This window comes from Pinus tabuliformis, chromosome 3_2 (genome assembly GCF_031772625.1).
Source record: "Pinus tabuliformis cultivar Carrire ecotype Pingquan chromosome 3_2, CPIR1, whole genome shotgun sequence".
Lineage (NCBI taxonomy): Eukaryota > Viridiplantae > Streptophyta > Pinopsida > Pinales > Pinaceae > Pinus > Pinus tabuliformis.
Window position 1 is genome coordinate 88,463,810 of NC_142302.1, and position 20,625 is coordinate 88,484,434.

The window sequence follows — 20,625 nt, forward strand, 5'->3', positions numbered from 1 at the left end:
CTCAATTCCCAAGGCACTGTGTAGCAGAGAAGGGAAGGTCATAGATGGATTTGTTTTGGTCATTAGCATTATCAGATGGAGTCATATTCACATTGGGTGTGATCCCCGAAACAATGAGTCGGTAATTATTCGCTGAGAGGATATGTGGTGTAGGATTATACCACTAGACAATGGATGCAGATTTGGCTTTGCAATGGATTCTGGACTTCTTGGGAAGGAGGTGAATCCTAGTATTACTTTCTGGGTGGAGGTTTGAACCTCTAGATTCTTTTGTTGTGGATGGAGGCATCATATTATTTTATTTCGTAGTTGAGAAAATGTAAATATGTGTATGTGTATATGTGGTTATTATAAATACCGTAATTAGCTATGTTATAATGCTCCAGTATGTGATATGTTGTCATGTTTTCATGACGTTTTGATTTTGAGTTGGTCTTTCATTATAAATACTGCAACAAGGTGTGTTATAAAGCTCCATGGGCAGTAATTTTTTTTTAGCAGTTATGTTAGTTATAGGTGTCATTGAACATCGTGGATGGTGTTCCCCCAAGGGGGAGGGTTCTATAACATCCCTTGTGAAAATACCATGTAAAAATATATAAATACCATAAACGATGGGACAGGTTTTCCAAGCTGAATGTTGGGAAAGACATCCTATGGGGTGTTCATTTGGTTGTTTATGGCTAAGGAAATTCGGAAAGGCAATGAATAATGTTTTGTAAAGTATTGATCAGTTTAGTTTTGGAGCTCTCTCATTATTCTCTCTCTCTCTCTCATACTCTTGGACAATCAGAGTATCCTTGAAGCACTCTTGGAGGGTGTGGCATACTTGGATTCCTCGAGCAAGAAGGAAAACGAAGAGCAAGAAAGTGCAAGAATGCATCGGCATTAGAAATAACATCATAATTTCTTGCAGGTACCGAGTTGCATGTATGATTTGTTCACTAGTTTTGGCATGCATGACACCTGCATGTGGTTTCTTGGTTATGATCTATCACTACTGTGGAGGATGTCTTGGATTGGTAGTTGATTGCCTAGCCTTGCTACTTCTTGGATATCCATTGTGATTGTTGGTTTACTTTCATTACTTTGTTGTGGTTGGTTCTCATGTTTCCATAGCTTGGGTTGAGTTACTAGTCCTGTAAGCCATGTTTGAACAAATGCTCTAGAAGCCCTATAACAACTTGGGTTTTGTTACTATTCCTAGAAGCCCTAGTTGGAAAAATGCTCTGGAAGCCCTTGGTGGGTTGAGTTACTAGTTCTAGATGGATTGGTTGGACAAATACTCTAGAAGCAATATATAATCTATGGGTTGAGTTACTAATTTTGCAAGCCTTAGTTGGAAAAACACTCTGGAAGCCCTAGAAGGCTTTGGATGGAGACCAATCTGATCATGGTTTTGGTGATGTTCGACCATGAGGTGGAATCTCTATTTGATGGGTTGAGGTGGATGGTATCTGGAAGCCTAGATCAGTTTTGACACATGTGTTCTATGAGATCACACATTCATGCGTGGAATATAGCATGGGGGTGAATGGCTAAAGAGGGATTTTGCTCAGCCATTCTATGGCCAGGTGGAATGTTGTAGACCCATCTATAGTTGGTTCATTACATTCATTAATGAAAAATCCTTTCCCTTGATTTTCATGTGTAGAGGTACTGATGTATTTATGGATTTGATGGCTAATACGTTTAATATATTTATATTCCTATTATATTGGTTATATGGACATTTCATGACAACAACTATGTATGGCTCTCGGCATGTTTATACTTGTATATGAATGGATAATGTGTTTATGAGTTAATGGAGGATAACGAATTGAATGGCATGAGGGAACAATGTTTCATAACGATTCTTAGATAAGTATGAGATCCCTACACTTAATTCCATTATTTACACCTATAGGTTACATGTTGATGATATGTTTGACAAAATGCCTGTCATGGCTAGTAGGGGTCTGGTGATGATCTTGTTCATATTATTGCTTTCTCATCATTGTTTCCTTGCATCCTTACTAATTCTAAGTGAACAGTTCATTCTGCGTAGTATCTTGGGCTCTGCGACATACAGGGTGGCTCAAATATCGGAATGATAGCATTAATGCTAAGACTAACTCACCCGGGTAGTGGCTGGGAAGCGTTATAAAGCACCTTGGAAGTGTCTAGGGAGCATTAGTCCTGAAACTAACTCATCTAGGCAGTGTCTAGAGACCGTTACCCTACCCTTAATTTTGTCAAACAGCAGTGGGACTCAGGGATATGCAGTCTGAGTGGCTGATTTGTCTCGTGAATGTTATTTGGATGATGTTGGGTGACTGTATGTGATGTTTCGTCAATTCCATTTCCTTAAAGTCACCAAGGAGGTTGAATCTTATCATAGTGGCCTCTCGTCACATGCTTACCCCAACATGCCAATTGCTTGGGTTGATGTGGGAGGATGGTGTTACAATGGAAATATTTAGATTATCACTTCTCATACTTGTTCCCTACTACCAATTTCTATAGTAGGTCTTGAACTTATGAAAGGAGTGAGGTTTCATATTAATTTGAAACTACTGAAGTTAGTGAATATTACCTCCATGGTAATTAATCTCTTGGGATTTGAGGATCCATTACATTTTATGAACCAAAGTCTAGAATGAGGTTGCACTAAATTTATATTATTTTTAATTCACATGTATGGCACTTGAAAAATGGTTTGCAATCTCATTGCACCAAGAGGTACATTCTACAACCTAGTATGACCCCAATGTGTATGTTTTTCACGTCCTCAGAAATAATAAAAATATTTTTTACTAATGTCTACCAAAATATTAACTTTAGTCTTAAATTATATACAACTTGAATCTTTAGATTATATATATCTCTTTGATATTATATTGACTCAGATTAATTATTAAAATATAACTATGTATTATTATATTTAATTTGAATGTAGAATAAATTATCTCATGCATTTAATAGTTCCTTTATCATATACATGAATTTGAATTGGTCATAAATTTACCTTTAACAAAAAACTTTATCACATTAAAACTCCAAATTAAGTAAAATTTAAAACATTTTTACTCTCTACTAAAGTCAATACCATCTCTTAAATAAAAGGAAAAAGGTTAATTCAACACAAAGAATTGAAAATCATGCTCCAAAATATTTTAATATTTTTTTAACTAAATGTTGTAAAATGAATATTTAAAGGGAAAATCATATCCTATGGATAAATTAAAATCTTGAAAGACATAAATTTTTCCACATCAAAGTTCTAATATTTTGAAATATTAATTTGATGTAGTTTTAATATAAATTTTGTTATCATGCCATTTAAAAAATATTATTACATCTAATATTAACATTATTAAATAAAACAACATTGGATTAATTCAATATTAAATTTAAGATGATATTAAATTTGTTATATTATAATATATATTAATATATCATGATATATATTAACTCTAGATATATGTGGAGGGAAGAACAAAGACATAAAGTGATAGAGGTAGAGAGACAGAGGGAGTTACAAGGAAGAGATGGAGATGAAATGAAGCATAAGGGAGAGGATGAATGGAGAGAGAGATGCATGGGGTGGAGGGGGGAGGAGGGACAAATTTGGAGGGTAGAGAGAGAGTGAGAGAGATATGGGTGGAGAGAGAGGGAGGTAGGAGAGAAAATGGTAGAGGGGAAGGATATGAGAAGAGAGCTTGAGAGAGGGGGAAAGATGCAAGGATAGAGGATGGACAAAGATATAAAGTTGGAGGGGGCAAGAGGGATTGAAGAGGAAAGACATATATAGATCAAAGTGGAGAGAGAGATAGAGAGGGAGTGACAAGGGATAGATCGAGGGAGAGTGTGTATGTTCTAGGGTGAAATAGATAGATGGAAGGAAAGGGGAACCGAAGAATGATGAACATGAGAGGGAGGAAGATAGTGACAAAGTTGGAGAGTGAAGAGAGAGAGTATGGGGAGAGGCAGAGGGAGATGAGAGAGAAAGTGAGAAAGAGGAAGGAGGCGAGAGAGAACATGAAAGAGAGTAGATAGGGAGGGAGAGAGAGATGGATTTGGAGGGAAAGAGATAGGAAGGTCAGAGGAAATACATAGAGAGAGAAAGGTGGAGAGAGATATGGAGTGATAAGGGAGATATAGGGAGAGGGAAAGAGGAGAGCAGCAGGGAAGAGGGATAGAATGGGAAGAGATAGAGTGAAGGGGAAGATAGACGGAGAGGAAGAGGGAGGGAGGAGGGAGGGAGAGATATATAGTTATAGAGAAAAAGTGTACATTTTTTGGGGTTGATATAGAGAGATAAAAGATAGGTAGAGGGATACAAAGATATAGATGGGAGGTGAAGAGAAGGATAGAGAGAGGGAGGAAGAGATAGATAGATATAGAGAGAGAGTGGGTGTGTCTGTTTTAAGGGGGTGGGGTGAGATAGAGAGACATATTAGAGATGGAGTGAGATATAGGTATAGATTGGGGGGAGAGAGGGAAGAATATTTCTTGCACTATATGCATTGATTTCAGTGTAGATGTTGGTTTCTAATCTTATTTTATTTCTTTCATTATAAGAATTTATTTGAGTGTAGATGTTGTTTTGTAATACTATTTGATTCCTTGAATTAGATGGATTAGATGTTCTTCATATTGAGACTATAAGTTATTAGTTCAATATTTTTGAAGATTAGATGGAGGGGGAGAGAGAGAAGAAGATTCCTTGCACTATATGCATTGATTTCAGTGTAGATGGTGATTTCTAATCGTATTTGATTTTTCACATTAGATGGATTGATTTTAGTGTAGATTTTGATTTCTAATTGTATTTGATTGCTTGTAGTAGATGAATTGATTGTAGTGTAGATGTGAATTTCTAATCCTATTTGATGGCTTGCACTACATACATTGATTTAAATGTAGATGTTTATTTCTAATCTCACTTGATTCTTTGAATTAGATGCATTGATTTCAATTTAGATGTTTCTAATCCTATTTGATTGTTTGTGTTAAATGCATTAGGTGTTGTTAATATTGAGGTTGTATATTTAAAAAAAAATTCAAGATATATTTAGTAATAGGTAGAGGGAAAATATTAAGAAATAATTAGTTTTCAGAAGTTGTGATGCCTAGAATTAAAATGAAAATGATGTGCAACAAAGTGAAAATTAATCCTTGAAAATATCACCTCCCTTTTCATCACCAACTAATTACTAATAGAAAATTACATATATTCAAAATTACTAATAAATAATTGGATACAAAATGTATTTAAAATATTTATAAGAGGAAATTATATATTTATAGACATGAAAACAAATCAAAATATTCTCTAAGGAGATGTGATAATTGTTTGGAGAGATAAATAATGAAAGATTTTATAAATTTGGCCACTCATTAAAAAAAATTCAAAAATATGTTATTTCTTGACTTTGCGAAATAGATTGTAGAGAATACTAAAAAAGTCGTAAAAATATTCTTGAAGGAAATAAATTATTTCAAATATTAGAAAAGAAAAAAATTATCTCAAGAGTAATCTTCAGCTAGTAAATTATTAAAACTACTCTTCAACATATATTCTGTGATTCTTAGAGGAACTCTATTTAGAATTGATTAGTTTTCAAAAGGCGTGATACCTAAAATTAAATGAAATAGATGTGTAATATTAGTCCTTGTGAAAAATATTGACAAGATTGTATGCTTTACTCATCGCCAACTAATTACTAATAAAAAGTTATATACACATATAAAACTATAACACAATAATTATAGTATTAACAAGCATACCATCCAAATTCAAACAAATAAACACACAAACCACTCAATGCATCTAAGAGAACATGTACAAACCATTCAAGGAAAAAAAACACAAATTAAATTAAAGAATATAATTTTATGGTCATGCCAATCAAAGGAAACCTAATGTGAATTTTCAATTTTATCTCAAACATACACATAATAATGATAATATTAAAATGTGAGGTCCATCTAAAATTGGATATATCATGCGTCGAGTGATCAAATTCCTCGAGGTGAATACATTTCCTCAAGTTCTACACATGAAAAAGAAGGTCTATACCTAGAGCAGTATGATCCCTCTCGGTGTATGATAGATCATGTGTTAGATTTATCTAAGCTGGTATGTAATGTAAATTAATGGAACAAAGCCAAAAATATTGAGAGATAATGCCCTCAGCGGTGTTAGTGTTGACATCGGTCAAATGAAGGTTGATGAGTTTTTCTTTACCATGGTAAACACCCATTGTAAATATCCATAGTTTTTAGCTCAGACATGATTTCAATTGTGCATCAAAAACAATATATATGTAGGTGTCATGATTTGTGTACATAAAGTAAACCATAAGCACATATCCGAGAATTAGTATGGTTGGTGTGGCACAGTACATAAATGTAAACCAAGCAATAAATCATAGAGTTGAGAGAAGATATTATTTTAAACATTTTTTTCTTCTTCTTGGTTCAAAAAGTCATATCTTTTCTTAGGACAAAATTTATTTGAATTGTTGAGGTCCTCTTATTTTGGGTTGGCTATGAGCTGAGTTTTTAAGGGAAAATATTTTTCTATATGAGCCTGATATTATTTTTTCTGAAGGTTCAAGCATATTAAGCACTAATTTTACCTAGATGTGTGAATGACAAAACTTCTTTGGAGTGAGCTAGATTTCTGAGTCACAGTTATGTGTAGGAACAAGCCTATTAACAGTAAGTTTTGTTTTATATTTTTTTCCTTGTCTTTGGGATTAAAATTTTTTTTAGAAGGCTAAATCAGTTTATAGGCTAAGCTTTACTTTATTTTCCAAGGACCATATCTTAGGGAAGCATAAAGGGAAAAATGTCTATTTCAAGGGCATGACTTTAAGCAGAGCCAATTCTATGTTTGAAAGGCCAAGTATTCCTCTCATTGATGTGAAGTCAAACCAAGTCTATCAAGTCTATTTGATCCTCATCATATTGAGTCATGTTTGATCAATCCAAGTTTATTTGAAACACCGACCCCCTTAAATGTTGATTCAACATTTTGTTTTAAAGATGAGCTTTTCTAATCCACACTTGTCTTCTGAGCCACAATTTATTTTTGTGCATTATTTGTACAAGGCTAAGTTCTTATATATTGGATATGGTCTAAGGTTGATTTGCATCCCTATTGTGCTCAACTCATATTTTTTTTGGGGGTTGGTTCCGAGCCACATTTGAATGGTCGAGGTTATTATTGGAAAGAGGTTGTGTTATAAAACTGAATTTGTTGGGGAAAATTTATTGTCCATTTTATTATTTTTCCCATAGGATAGAATTCCATCTTTCAAGGCGAAATTTATTCATTTTTTTAAGCCAAGTTTATGACATGGTTGTAGCCTTAATTTTTTGATCGGGTATGTTAAAACGAAAAGTTAAGAAGATGAATTGTTAAGTCTGCTTGCTAAGAATTTTGGCTATATTTTTTATAATGTTCTTATTTTTAATGATTAATTTTTATGAAGTGTTGAATAAGCTGAAGAACTATGAGTTATTGTTCAAAAATAAAAATTATAGTATTTTTTGTTGTGGGGATGTGTTAAGCTACAAAGATCAAATTAGAGGGGTATTTTCTTGCTTTTTAAAGTTTGAATTGAAGGCTTGTGGGTCAAGTGTTAAAATGTCATAAAAATGAGGTCAAATTGTTCCTCTAGAAGGTTGGTTCCTACAAATTGATTTAGGACCAGGGTGCCTCCATCAAGTTTCTTCCTAAAATGAGTGGGTGCTTCCGAAGTTCATAGGTTGGTCCCTCAATCAGGTTAGAACCTACAACAACTTAGTTCTTGCATATTTCTGAAGTTGGTGACTCAATTAGGTTGCAACCTTAAGGAATTTGGTGCAATGCATATTTTGGGAGATCAATGTCTTTTTCTATTTAGTGCTTATCAATTATTGTTAAGAGGTATTCATGAAGAAGATAAGAAGAATTTTGGTTTTGTCTCGAAATGGTTTCCACTTATGTCTCGTGTTCTCATGTGTTTATCTGATGATTTTTGTTGATGAATTATGATGTTTTTACTTATGACGAATTACTAAATCTATTAATTGGCCATTAAAACATTATCATAATTCAAAAAAATGATTCCTAAGGCATATCCAATGAATTGTGGAAATAAAAGAAAGAGTAGGAAGAATCCATCATAGAATAAGAAAAAATCTATCAAGGGATATGATTATAAAAGAAATATATCAAATGTGGTAGAAATACGAGATGACTAAAATAATATTTTCATCCTCTTCATGGTTGGATAGGAAAATTAGATAAAGCAATGATCTAGTCCACACTATTTTAGTTGTGGAAACAGGGGTCACTATACTTCTATATGTGCATATCTAGTCAATGATTATGAACATGATGTTCCTAATTTAATTGACTTTCATCGGTTAGAAAAATAAGTCAAAGGAGAAGACAAGATTATTTCCTTTCTAAAATAAATAAATAAACTTTATAAAGAAATGAAAATGAAAAAGGAACTATTTAATAATATGGAAATTAGGACCAAGAAAAAATAATTACGAAGGCCCGACTAGAAAAAGAAAGACAAATAGAAGAAGTGAGGCAAAGAAAGCTAAGGAAGAGAAAGGTTCAATGTAATAATTTGGAAGATAAAATTATTTCATCGAAAAGTAAGTTAGGGAAGGCCAATAATTAGTTGATAAAGTATGAAAAAAAGAGCATGAGTTTGTTAAGTGTACATATAAGAATATGATTCTAATACTTTGAAGAAACAACTAGAATAATTTAAAAGAATTAACTATGCTTTTGTGAACTAGCTTAAAGAAAAGATGCATGAATGTGGAAAATTAGAAGGGGAGGTAGTTTGTACAAGGAAGAAATCAAGGGAAGTGAATCAGAATTTGAATTGGTCAGAGGAGCTTAAACTCTAGACACAATTCTAAGTAAGCATATATCTCCTCTCATTAAAATAGGCCTTAGTTATATGTGTAACATACCTTAATCCTGAAATTTTTCTTTTTTGATTGGGATGAAAACCATTCAATTCCTTTTATATTAGTAGTTGGGTGGGTGTAACAACTTTTGTATTCCTTTTTTTAAACCATGACTTCATTGTTTCATGTTTTTTTAATTTGTCTTCATAGCATTGTATAATGGTTATCTTGTTCCCCCAATATGAAAGATAGGTTCATTCTCAAGTTCCTTTCATTGAATATCTCAAATAAGCTAGTTATTCCATGTTAGGTCCTAAGACATAATGGAGGAGACCTCGCCATGCTATACCATTTCCAAATATCTTTACTCCTTGTGATTGTGTGTCGTGGGTAATTCCTAACATGTTGTGAGGTTATTAAGCGTCATGGCTCACAATTAGAGTAATATTTTATCTACATAATCATAAATTGAGATACATATAAACATACGACTTAGAGTAATGGTTTATGTGCCTAATCATAAACCTAGATACATACAAGCATACTACACTGTTACAGTATACTTTAAACTTATATTGAAAGCCTAGAATTCATATCGATGTAGAATTCATGGTATGTGTCTTGGTATACATGGCTCCTCATATGGTAGCTAGCCCTAACCACTAATGTTATGTGCAAGAAAAGGAACAAATCACATATGGTGGAATGATCTGATGGCGGTGAGTTTACTGGAACCATTTTGGTAAGGTTACCTCCTGTATTGTTGACTCATTTGATTTGTTTGTTGGTCACCCTAGTCTCTATGAATCGGTGATGGTTCAGCCTCCAAATCTTAATCCATGTTAATAGTGCTATTACATTATTGTTCGTTACACTCCCCTCCTCTCTACCTATTTTACCAAATAGTATTTTATCTTTTCAAGGGTTGTTTTTACTGGGTATTCTACCAAGACTTGATAGGGACATATCTAGTAAATCATCCTCACTTGACTATTTCTTTCCTTCAATTCAAATGTGTCATATAGGTTTCTTCTTATCTAAAAATGAGTCTAGAAGTCATTCCAGGTGTCGTAGGAACCATGAAGCAGTTGGATGGTTCATGACTTAAGGTATTAGCTGGATCTTCATATGAATTTTCTCTAGTTTCTACATTCCATTAAGTCATTGGTTCTCTTTCCTTCACCTTGTAGATATTTTATTGTAGGTTACATAGCCTACAAATATCATCTTTACGATTAAGGGATTTCTCCAAACCCTATACTTAACTTTGTTCATTGTAGAGGGGGAAATAATATTGCAATGTCCTATGAATTTTAATTAGGAAATTCCATGTTTTACTTCAAGTCATGCACCCTAATGAGCTTGAGGATCTTTGCTACCCAAAACAGTTTCATTCTCATCATATTCTGGTCTAATTGACTTTTTGTGGAATGAATTCTTTTTACTATATTTTTTAGGTTAAATTATTCTTAGAGTCTTTATTTATCTATAAACAATGGTTTTTAACGAAAACCTCCTCGTTTATGACTCAAGCTTCCTTCTAAGAAAACTGAAAGTGACTTCCTCTTAGCTCTAAAGGTGTCTACAGAAGGCTATCCAAGCAATGTCGTATTTTTTTTCTCCATTACATTTTAGGCCCTTTCTTATTAGCTAAATTCTCCCTTTTTTTAGTGTATTTTCAAATTTGTTTCATATCCTACTCTTCTAGGGTTACAAGAACCCACAATTATCACAACCACATTTTTTTAGTGGATTTTTGGATTGGTTTCTTATCCTACTCTTCTCTGGTTACAAGGACCCATAATTATCGCAACCACCTGGATATCAAGCATGAATGAGTGCACAAGGTTCTTACATAAGAAATCATCTCTAAAACACAACCCTAAACATGTCTTATCATTAAGAGGTAACGTTATTACCCTTCAGTTTGCTTCTATTTTCTAATTGTCTTCATAATAGTTTCAACCCTCAACTTTTTCCTTTTGTTTTTGTTCCATCCTTAAACTATTGAATATAATAATTGTTTTCCTTCTAAGAATTCCCAATGGATTAACAAGCTAAGGGAACCCTCCCTCGGGTAACATCATGAAATGTTCTTTCTGAAAAAACATTGTTCTAGAGTTCTTTTAGTAACAAAAATAAATAATAACTCATGGTTTTCTTGTCTTAGTACTCTAGATTCAACCTTCAATCCTATCGTCCAATAAATCCAATACTTTCTCTACTTAATTTCTATATACCCATATCACTTAGGTTACTAGATTCCCATTTGTGATCCTCTCCTTTTGTCATTGTAGGGTTGTCTTCCACCATAATGGGATTAATATTGACATAATTACTCTATTCATGGACCATAATTAAGTACACTTATTCTACGATGAGTTTTGTGTGTGAACTGAGTTGCAACATTAAATCAATACTTATGCTTGAATTAAAGAAAATGGTAACTAGCTATGTGTGGCATGTTCTTTTTTAATTCGTGCAATTAATACTTATAAATTTATTTAGTTGAGTATTGAATTCCCATTTTGGTCACTATCCATGTGATATTCACAATAATTTATAATATATAAAATTTACCTCTTTTAATTAATCTTATAATATTCAGCCTTATTTGGGTCTCTTATTTATGATATATGCATTTATAATTTTAATAAAATTTTCAGTTTTTTTTTGTTACATAAGTTCTTTAGAATTTTTCCGTTGGTATTATTGGATTCCTCTACTAGGACCAATGAATCTTATGTTTTTCAATCATCTTAATATTCTTTAATATTAGAACTCTATCTTTTTTCGTACTTGTAATGTTTTGTATTTTCCAAATTACTTCTACCTCCATTTCCCCCCTAGTTGTACTGTGTATTAGCCTTCTAATTACGAATAAAATGTTATTAACACATGGAAAAACCCATAAGCTCTTGCATATGAATAAATTAGTAAATAAATAAATTCCATATTATATCTCCATAGATACCTCAAATTGTATCAGAGTTATTTTATACCATTTACACTACATTTTCTATTAGTTTCTCATAATTACAAACAAAGACAAGACAAATTTTAAATTCCTTGTTGGTTACTATTCATTTTTATTCTACTAATATTTCCTTCATAATAATTTATATACCATTTATATTTACACTATTCGAGTTTTTATTTATGCAATTCTACACGCATTTAATAATTTGTATGTTATTATCTTATATGCCCTTCTTCAACAACCTATATTAGATTGTACTACATGTTATAGTTGTATTGAGAGCCACAACAAAGGCTCTCTAAGTCTCCCAAATGAGGCACTCAACATAGAAATTATTAATAGAATATAAAGCTGATAGATCTGTATGGTAGGGTGTGGTATCCCTTCCAATGGAAAACTTTTAAAATTGTCCCATACATAGATCTACAAAACTTTGGTAACACATAGGGGCATTGCACCTAGGAGTTTTCCATATTGTTAGAGGATAAATTAATATGGGATTTTATACTCCATGTTTACTTTCCCTCTACTATTACTTTCAATTCATGCGTAGATAACAAACAGTTATACTAATACTTATTAAATAACAACCATAATTTGAGTCCTTCACATTACTATATGTACTCTGATCTACATGCATCAGTAAATATCCCTTGTTTAATATGTATGAATTATTTCTTACCATGTTGAATGTAACTTCAACCATAATCAATACTAGCAAGTAAATCTCACTAATTTAACATTGAGTGGTTCCATTAGCATAGAGTCATTCATTGAAATCAAACCAATACTATACTACAATAATGTAGTCAACATTTTTGTTAAATACAAACATCGACTTATCGAAAAAATAGAAATTCCTTTTGGAATGCAATTGGGGATTTCCCGTTCCTCCAAACCAATGAGTTGTATTCCACAAACTTCGACGAAGCTTAGGTTCCTTGTTTCCTCCTAGTCTCAACATCTCCCAGTTGTGTTTATGTAGTAGTATATATTGTTTTCTTCCCAACATATTTTCCTTGCAATATCCTACTTTTAAGGTCTAGCCACCATTTTTACTTTTCCCAAGCCTTATTTAAAATATGAAAAAATATTTTATTTCTCCTACATAAGCACACCTTTCTCTCCCACTATGCTTATTATTTTCCTTTTACCCAAACTAGCATGTGTTTGAATCTAATCTTATATTTCCACTCAACATAGTATCTCTCTTTGTTTATGATATTTCATAGTGGCAATGCTTACCCCAAAACAACTAGGATAATTTTGGAGGTTCCACCATTTGGACTTTAGCACTTAGCATGCATTTTTAGATAGAAAGAAGCCCAAATTACTCACTTTCAGTTTCTCATTTGAAGAAAAGGAAACTTTTATTCATTATAATATTTAATTACATTCACCATTCAAATTAAGTGATGGCCCCATGGCAAACAATCTCAAAAAATATTTACAAGTAAATCTAAAATAATCATGTCTTCAAAAGAAATTTTTCAAGGGGTATCACATCATCCCCCCTTGAATTAAACATCATCCACAATGTTTCCTCAATTTTCATCACCTATGGAAAAGCAAATGGAATGCTTCATGCATTTTCACCACCATCTCTTAGGTAGCCACCTTAGGCTTGGAATACTTCCATTTCACTTTAACCTGGGTGATGACTTCATTTCGAAGTGAAGTTTCCCCCTTGTCTAAAATTTGTAGAGGTTTGACCTAGAACTCACCTTCTTATTTAACCTGCACCACTTTCAATTCAATAACATGAGTAGGATTTTGAAAATTTTTCTTCAGAAATGATACATATTTATTTAGGGATCATGAAGTTAGTAGGCCACTAGTCTTTCTCTAGGTAGTATCTTGAATGCTCCATAGAATGTGGGTGCTAAGTTAGAACAAGTTCCTAATTTCGAGGTAATCCTTCTCAATATAAATCTAATTTAGATATATTCCCCCAAATTATATTCTTTACATAGTATTTTTTGATCTGCATGAGTTTTCTTCATTTTTTCGGATACCTTTAGGTTCTACCTCACATTTGGACCATGTGTTCCATATCTTTGAAGAGCTTCGGTCCTAGAACAAGTGTATATTTAGTTAGAGTCAAATATAAAGGAGTATGTCATTTTCATTTCTAGAGGAATTCAAAGGGGCTCATTCTAAAGTATTACTGATAATTACTGTTGTAGGAAAATTTAACAAAGTGAAACTAATCTTCGCACTTCGTGTTTTGATCCATCACATACACGTAAACCATATCCTCCAGGATATGGTTAGTCCTTTCAATCTTCACATTTTATGGAGCATTGAATATTGGTTGTGTATCCATTCTTTTGAAATCCTCCTTCGAAAAATTGGAGGTAAACATTGCATCTCTATGTGATATGACCATTTTTTATACCCCATGTATGCCACAAATCTCTTTCATAAAAAAATTAGCTATCTACAAAACTTTATATGTAGATTGAATTGGCATAAAGTAGGCTACCTTGCTCAATTTTTCAACCATCACCATGATTGAATCATGCTAATTTCTTTTTCTAGGTAATCGCATAATGAAAGTTAAGGATATGATTTCCCAGTTTCATTCTACAATGGGTAGAGGATTTAAAAATCCAGTAGCATGTTGGTGCTCGACTTTAACTTTTTGGCATTCCTAACACTTAGCTAAGTACTCAATAAATTCTCCTTTGATTATTCACAATTAAAATTCCTTAATGAGTACAGTAAGAACTTTATAATATCTTGGATGAGCTGAAAATTAATGTTTATGGCGTTTGTCTAGAACAAGCTGCCTGAGTTTAGGCACATTTGCAATGTAAAATTTGTTTATAAATGTTAGAAGATATTATTTATTAATTGAGAATTTAGTTTTTCATATTTGGTAAACTTCATTTCTTAGTTTTTCCTATATTTTCCTATACACATGGCCCACCAAAGTTGCTACTTTAAATTGTTCCACAAAATTTGTCTTAATACTACTAATGAAAACCTCACCAATTTGACTTCCACTTCTCATTAATGCATCCGTATCTACCACTTTATTCTCACTTCCTTTAATATGTTTGATATCAAAATCAATTTCACTTAGAAAGGTCATCCATATTGGGTGAATCGCATTTAAATATGGGGGCTTGAAGAATACTTCAAGCTGATACGATGAATAACGAGCATAAATTTCTTACCTAATAAATAATGGTGCCACGTTTTTAACGGATGTATTACGGAAGCCAACTAAAGGTCATACGAAACATAAATCTTCTTATGATGCTTGAATTTCATAGACGCATAGGCTATTACATGATTGTATTGCATCGATACACCACCTATCCCTTCTAAACAAGTATCTATACAAATAGCATAGTCCTTATTATGGTAAAAAACATTATTTATAAGGGTTATTGTTAATAAATATTTTAGTAGCCATGGCTTTCTTGGGACTTATTAGTCAAGAAAAATGTATTTCCTTTTCTTGTAGGGAGGTTATAGAGTGGGATAACTTATAAAACCCTTCAATAAATTTGTGGTAATACTTTGTGATTCCCATAAAAGTATTGATATCTGCTACATCCTTAGGGACAAGTCAATTAAGAATTTATTTGTCCCTTTCAGGATCTACTACAATTCCTTCCTTGGAAATCACATTCCTAGGTATTGGTTCTAACACTTATAGAATTCACATTTATTGAACTTAGGATCTATTTGTTGTTCTCTATGTGTTTTCAACATTATTCTCAAGTGATGTTAATGTTTTTCTAGGACCTTGGAGTAGATTAAGACGTCATTAATTTAAATCAACACAAATTTATCTAATTACTGTCTAAAGCAATGTTCATTAAGCGCTTGAATATGGTTGGAATATTTATGAATCCAGACAGTAGTGCAACAAACTCATAGTGGTCATATGTAGCTGTAAAACCAAAATTATGTATATCCTCTTCTTTAATTCTCAGGTGATGATAACTAGACCTTATATGTTTCTTAGAAAATATAGTGGGTCCTCTTAGTTCTTCAAATGCATGATCTATTATAGGTAGATGTTATTTATTCATGATTTTTAGCTTATTTAACTACCTATAACTAATACATATTCAGAAGTCTCCATCTTTCTTTCTCACAAAAAACACTTGTCCTCCATAAATTCAAATAATTAGCCTAATTTATCCTTACCCATAACCTCTTCAAGTTGCTTTTTTAGTTTCAAAAATGATTGTACACTCAATCCTTAGGGTGTTATGGACACCAGTCTAGCCCCAGGTATGAGCTCAATAGTGAAATGAGTATCAATTTTGGGTGGTATCTCGAGAATCTCATCTGAGAGAACATCTTTGAACTCTCGAATCACATCTAAATCATATAATGTTTCGGTCATATTTTTTAATGTATGGTATTGTATTTTGACAACAAATAATTTACGGCCCTTTTGGGCACAGCTCTGAAGTTGTAGGGATAGAATTTTCTTGGTGGAAATTAGTCATGGTATCCCTTTTATAATGTCTACCTCTCCCTCATCTATGGTTTAGTAAATATTATTCTTCAAACGATTAAGATTGATATTTGTTTTTCTAGCCATTCCATTCCTACCAGTACATTATAACACCGTACGGGTAAAACATCCAGGTTTAATATTTATTTACATCCATTCAATTTAATATAATAGTCATTAAAACATTTGATAGGTTTCTCTATTAAATTTACATTTATCCACTACTTGTGGGCTGGTATAACTTAAAATGGATCTTGGATCTATTAAAATGTCCACACAGGTTGGTTTAGAAGATTACCTTCAATTCTAGTCATGGTAGAATGGTGTTTTGCTTGATAATATACTAATATTGCATTGATTCCAGGAATGTTTTTGGGAATTTGATTTTCATTGGATGCCTCTTCTACATTCTCTAAGGATTGAATTGATATATATTATATGGGCAATTATAAAACATGTTATGTTCTCTATAGCCCCAACACTTCAATGGTTCCTATTCTTTCACATTAATTTATTTGTTGTTCAGATCATATGTTTTTGATCTTGTTTGAGATTGACACCTGTCCTATTCATTATTTTTTTTGTTAACATTTATGTTATGGTGATTTTAGATAGAATTTTTAAATGGATCATTTTTTCACCTTTTTATTCCTAGCAAAAATCTATTATTTTTCTTATTCTACTAGATTTTTGAATTTTTCACTCCTTTTCTTGGACTGTTGATAACAAATTTTGGCTTTCTAATAGCTTCATCCTTAATTTTTGTGTTATCATACTCAAATTTTTTTTGTTTGAAAAGGAAATGCAGTTCATAAATTGTTGAACTTTATCCTTCTCCTCACAAATATAGGGAGCATACCATGATAGATGGGTCAACTTAGTAATATGTTCATCCATGGTCATCTTACCTAACTTTAGCTCATGAAATTCTTTTGCAGTATCATCATAGTATCCCTCTTCTAGGTACTTTTCCTTGAAATATTTATCGAAATTTTCCTAGTTTACAACTTCCTCCTCTATGATAAGAATTTTCCTTATATATTCCCACCATAATGAGCCCTGTCCTTAGAATTAATAAGTGGCTAGTCTAGCTTTTAGATTGCTAGAATACTCATACACTGGAAAGTGCTTACTCATAGTTAATAGTCATTCCTATGTTTCTTCTTTCGATTCACCATCAAAGATAAGTTGTATAATCTTATTTAACTCCCCTTGTAGTTCTAACTTCAATTTTTTCCCTTGATTCAGTATTTTTGCGAGTTTTTTTTATTGAAGTTTGTTCATTTTATTTTTCCTCCTCTAGTTTTCCAATCTCATTCTCATCAATGATGTCTTGATCTTTTCATTTGGAGCAATCTTCGATATCCTCCTTTGCATCTAGTCCTACTCTTTTTAAATTTTGTTTTTCAGTTAAATTCTTAACAAGCCTTTCCTTATTATCAATTTCTTTCAACAACTATTCATTTTGTGTCCTAATACTAGCAAGTTCTAGTATTAAGCCTTTTACAATTGCCAATAGTTCCATTTGGTGATGCTTCCTCTCTCATCTACACTAAAACAAAAACTACTCCATCAGGAGGTCTTTCAGATGCTTCTACCATCAATGTCCTCTTTTCTACATCTCGCTTTTCTATACAAACAAACATTTATTTTATTAAATTCTAGTTGTTGGTTGGGCCATAATCTTGCGTGTTGTGACCTACAACTCTAATATCACATGTAAAAAAACTTAGTTCACAAATTATTTATTTATGGATCAAAACCATTTAATTCTGCTTGTATTAGTAATTTGGTGGGTGTAAGTATGAACTTATTGTTTTTGTGAATACAGAACTTAACTATTTCATGCTTCTTTCATTTATCTTCATTGTATTGTATCATGGCTATCTTTTTCCCTCAAAATGTGAGGTGGGTTCATTCTTAATGTCCCTTTATTAACATTTTCAAGCAATATACTTATAACATGTTGGGTCCTAAGACATAAGGGTCAACACCCATGATGTGAACTTAGAGTAAAGGTTTATGTCCCTACTTATGAAGCTAGATACAGATAAACATACCATATGGTTAAATTATACTTTTGACCTTAATTTTTTAGGAATAAAATGCTTTTCCACGCAATATTGGTGAAACGTCACCTCGTGCATTTGGCTAATCATACAATGGTTATACCTGACCAACCACATGATGTGCTATAAAATGAATGGATCATATTTCATGTAATGGCCCAATGGTGGTGAGTTTCTTGGAACCAATTTGGTAGGGTTACTCCCCACCTTGTCGACTCAGTTTTTATGTTTGTTGGACACTCTAGTATCTAGATCTCATGGTGAGGGTTTGACCTCCAACTTTCAAACCCTATTTATAATTCTCTTACTTCACTATTCATTACCTTCCCCTCTTCACTAGATAAATTTACCAAATAGTCTTGTGTGTTTTCGAGGGTTATTTTTATTGGGTGTTCTACCAGCACATGATAGATAAATCTCTAGTAAGCCATCATGATTTGTTTGCTTATTTACTTCAATTAAAATATGTGATATGGTTTCATATTATCTAAGAATGAGTATGAAAATCATGAAAGACTTGTAGGAACATCGAAGTGCTTAGACGGTTCATGACTTAAGGTATTACCTAGATATTTGTTTGACCTCTCTTTAGTTGATAGATTCATTTAAGACTTTGTTCCTCTTTCTTTGATCCCAATTTTTTCTTCTTGTAGGTCACTTAGGCTATGAATCTTCTATTTGCAATTAATTACTTTCTATAATATCTAGGCTTAACATTGTTTTTTGAAGAGGTGGAAAGTACTATTTAAATACCCACTGATTTTTAATTGTGAAGTTCCATGTCTTACTTTTAGTCACAAACTCTAACTAGTTTTACATTACATCCTACCCATCATGGGTTTTCTCTCATCCAAATTTGTTCTAATCAAATTTTCGTGGCTAAAACTCTTTTTATTGTCTTATTTAGCTTCAACTATACTCAAATCTATATTTTGGTATAGACAAGGGATTTTAACTAAAACCCTCCTAGTTGGTATTTAAGAAATCCTTTTAGGAAAAGAGAAAGTGGGTTCCTCTTGCCTCTAAAGGGCTCAATGGAAGTTTATCCAAGCACTCTTGTATTTTTTTTCTCCATTTCATTGCAAACCCTTCATTATTAGCTAAATAGTCTCAATTTTTGGAGGATTTATGAATTGTGTTCTTATCCTATCGTTCTGGAGTTCCAAGGACCCATAGTCAGAACCTATAGGAGATTGGGCACTCATGACCATCCATGGTTCTTGAAAAAGTAACCATTTCCAAATGAAGACCTCGAACATAACTCCTCACTGACAAGTAATTTTATTACCCTTGGGTATGCTTCAATTTCCTACATGTATTCATAATAGTTTCAACCCTTGATTTATTCCTTTTCTTTTTTGTCCATCATTAAACTATTTATTATAAAAAAATTCCTTTTAAGTAGGTTGATGGATTAACCAGCTAACTGAACCCTCCCTAACGTAATTTCATAATTATTCATTCATGTTTTTATTTGTTATGGGGTTCTTTCAGTAACCTAAAAAGAAAAACACTAACTGATTAGTTTCTTTTAGTGTTCTCCAGACTTAACCTTTATTCCTATCCTCTAGTTAGTCCAAAATTTTTTCTACTTAATCACACTCTACCCATTTCACTTCAGGTACTAAATTCCCATTTTTGATCCTCTCCTTTTCTTGTTATATGGTTGTATTCCACCGCAATGGGCCTAATATGGCCATGAATACTCATCCAAAATTTGTGGACCCAAATTGGGAACAATAAAGTTTTGATAATTTTTGTGTTTGAACTGAGTTGTATTTTAAATTAATAAATAGTCTTTTGATTAAGTCACTTGTTAATTGGTTATTTGTGGCCCTTGTTTTTGTAATTCTTGTAATTAATACTTATAATTACATTTAGTTGAGTAATCAATTCTCAGTTTGGTCACTACCCATGAGAGATTCACAAGCATTTATAATATATCAGATATATTTATCTTAATTAAGCTTATAATATTCAACACTATTTGGGTCTATTATTTATGATATATGCAATTATACTATTAATAAAATTTTATTGTTTTATTATACTAGTTATTTGGCATATCTTCCTTTCTATTCTTAGCTTCTTATGTGACGACGGACAAATCTTATGTTCTCTTGTCATCTTAATATTATATAATATTCCAAGTCCCTTTCTTTTTTCCTATTTGTAATGTT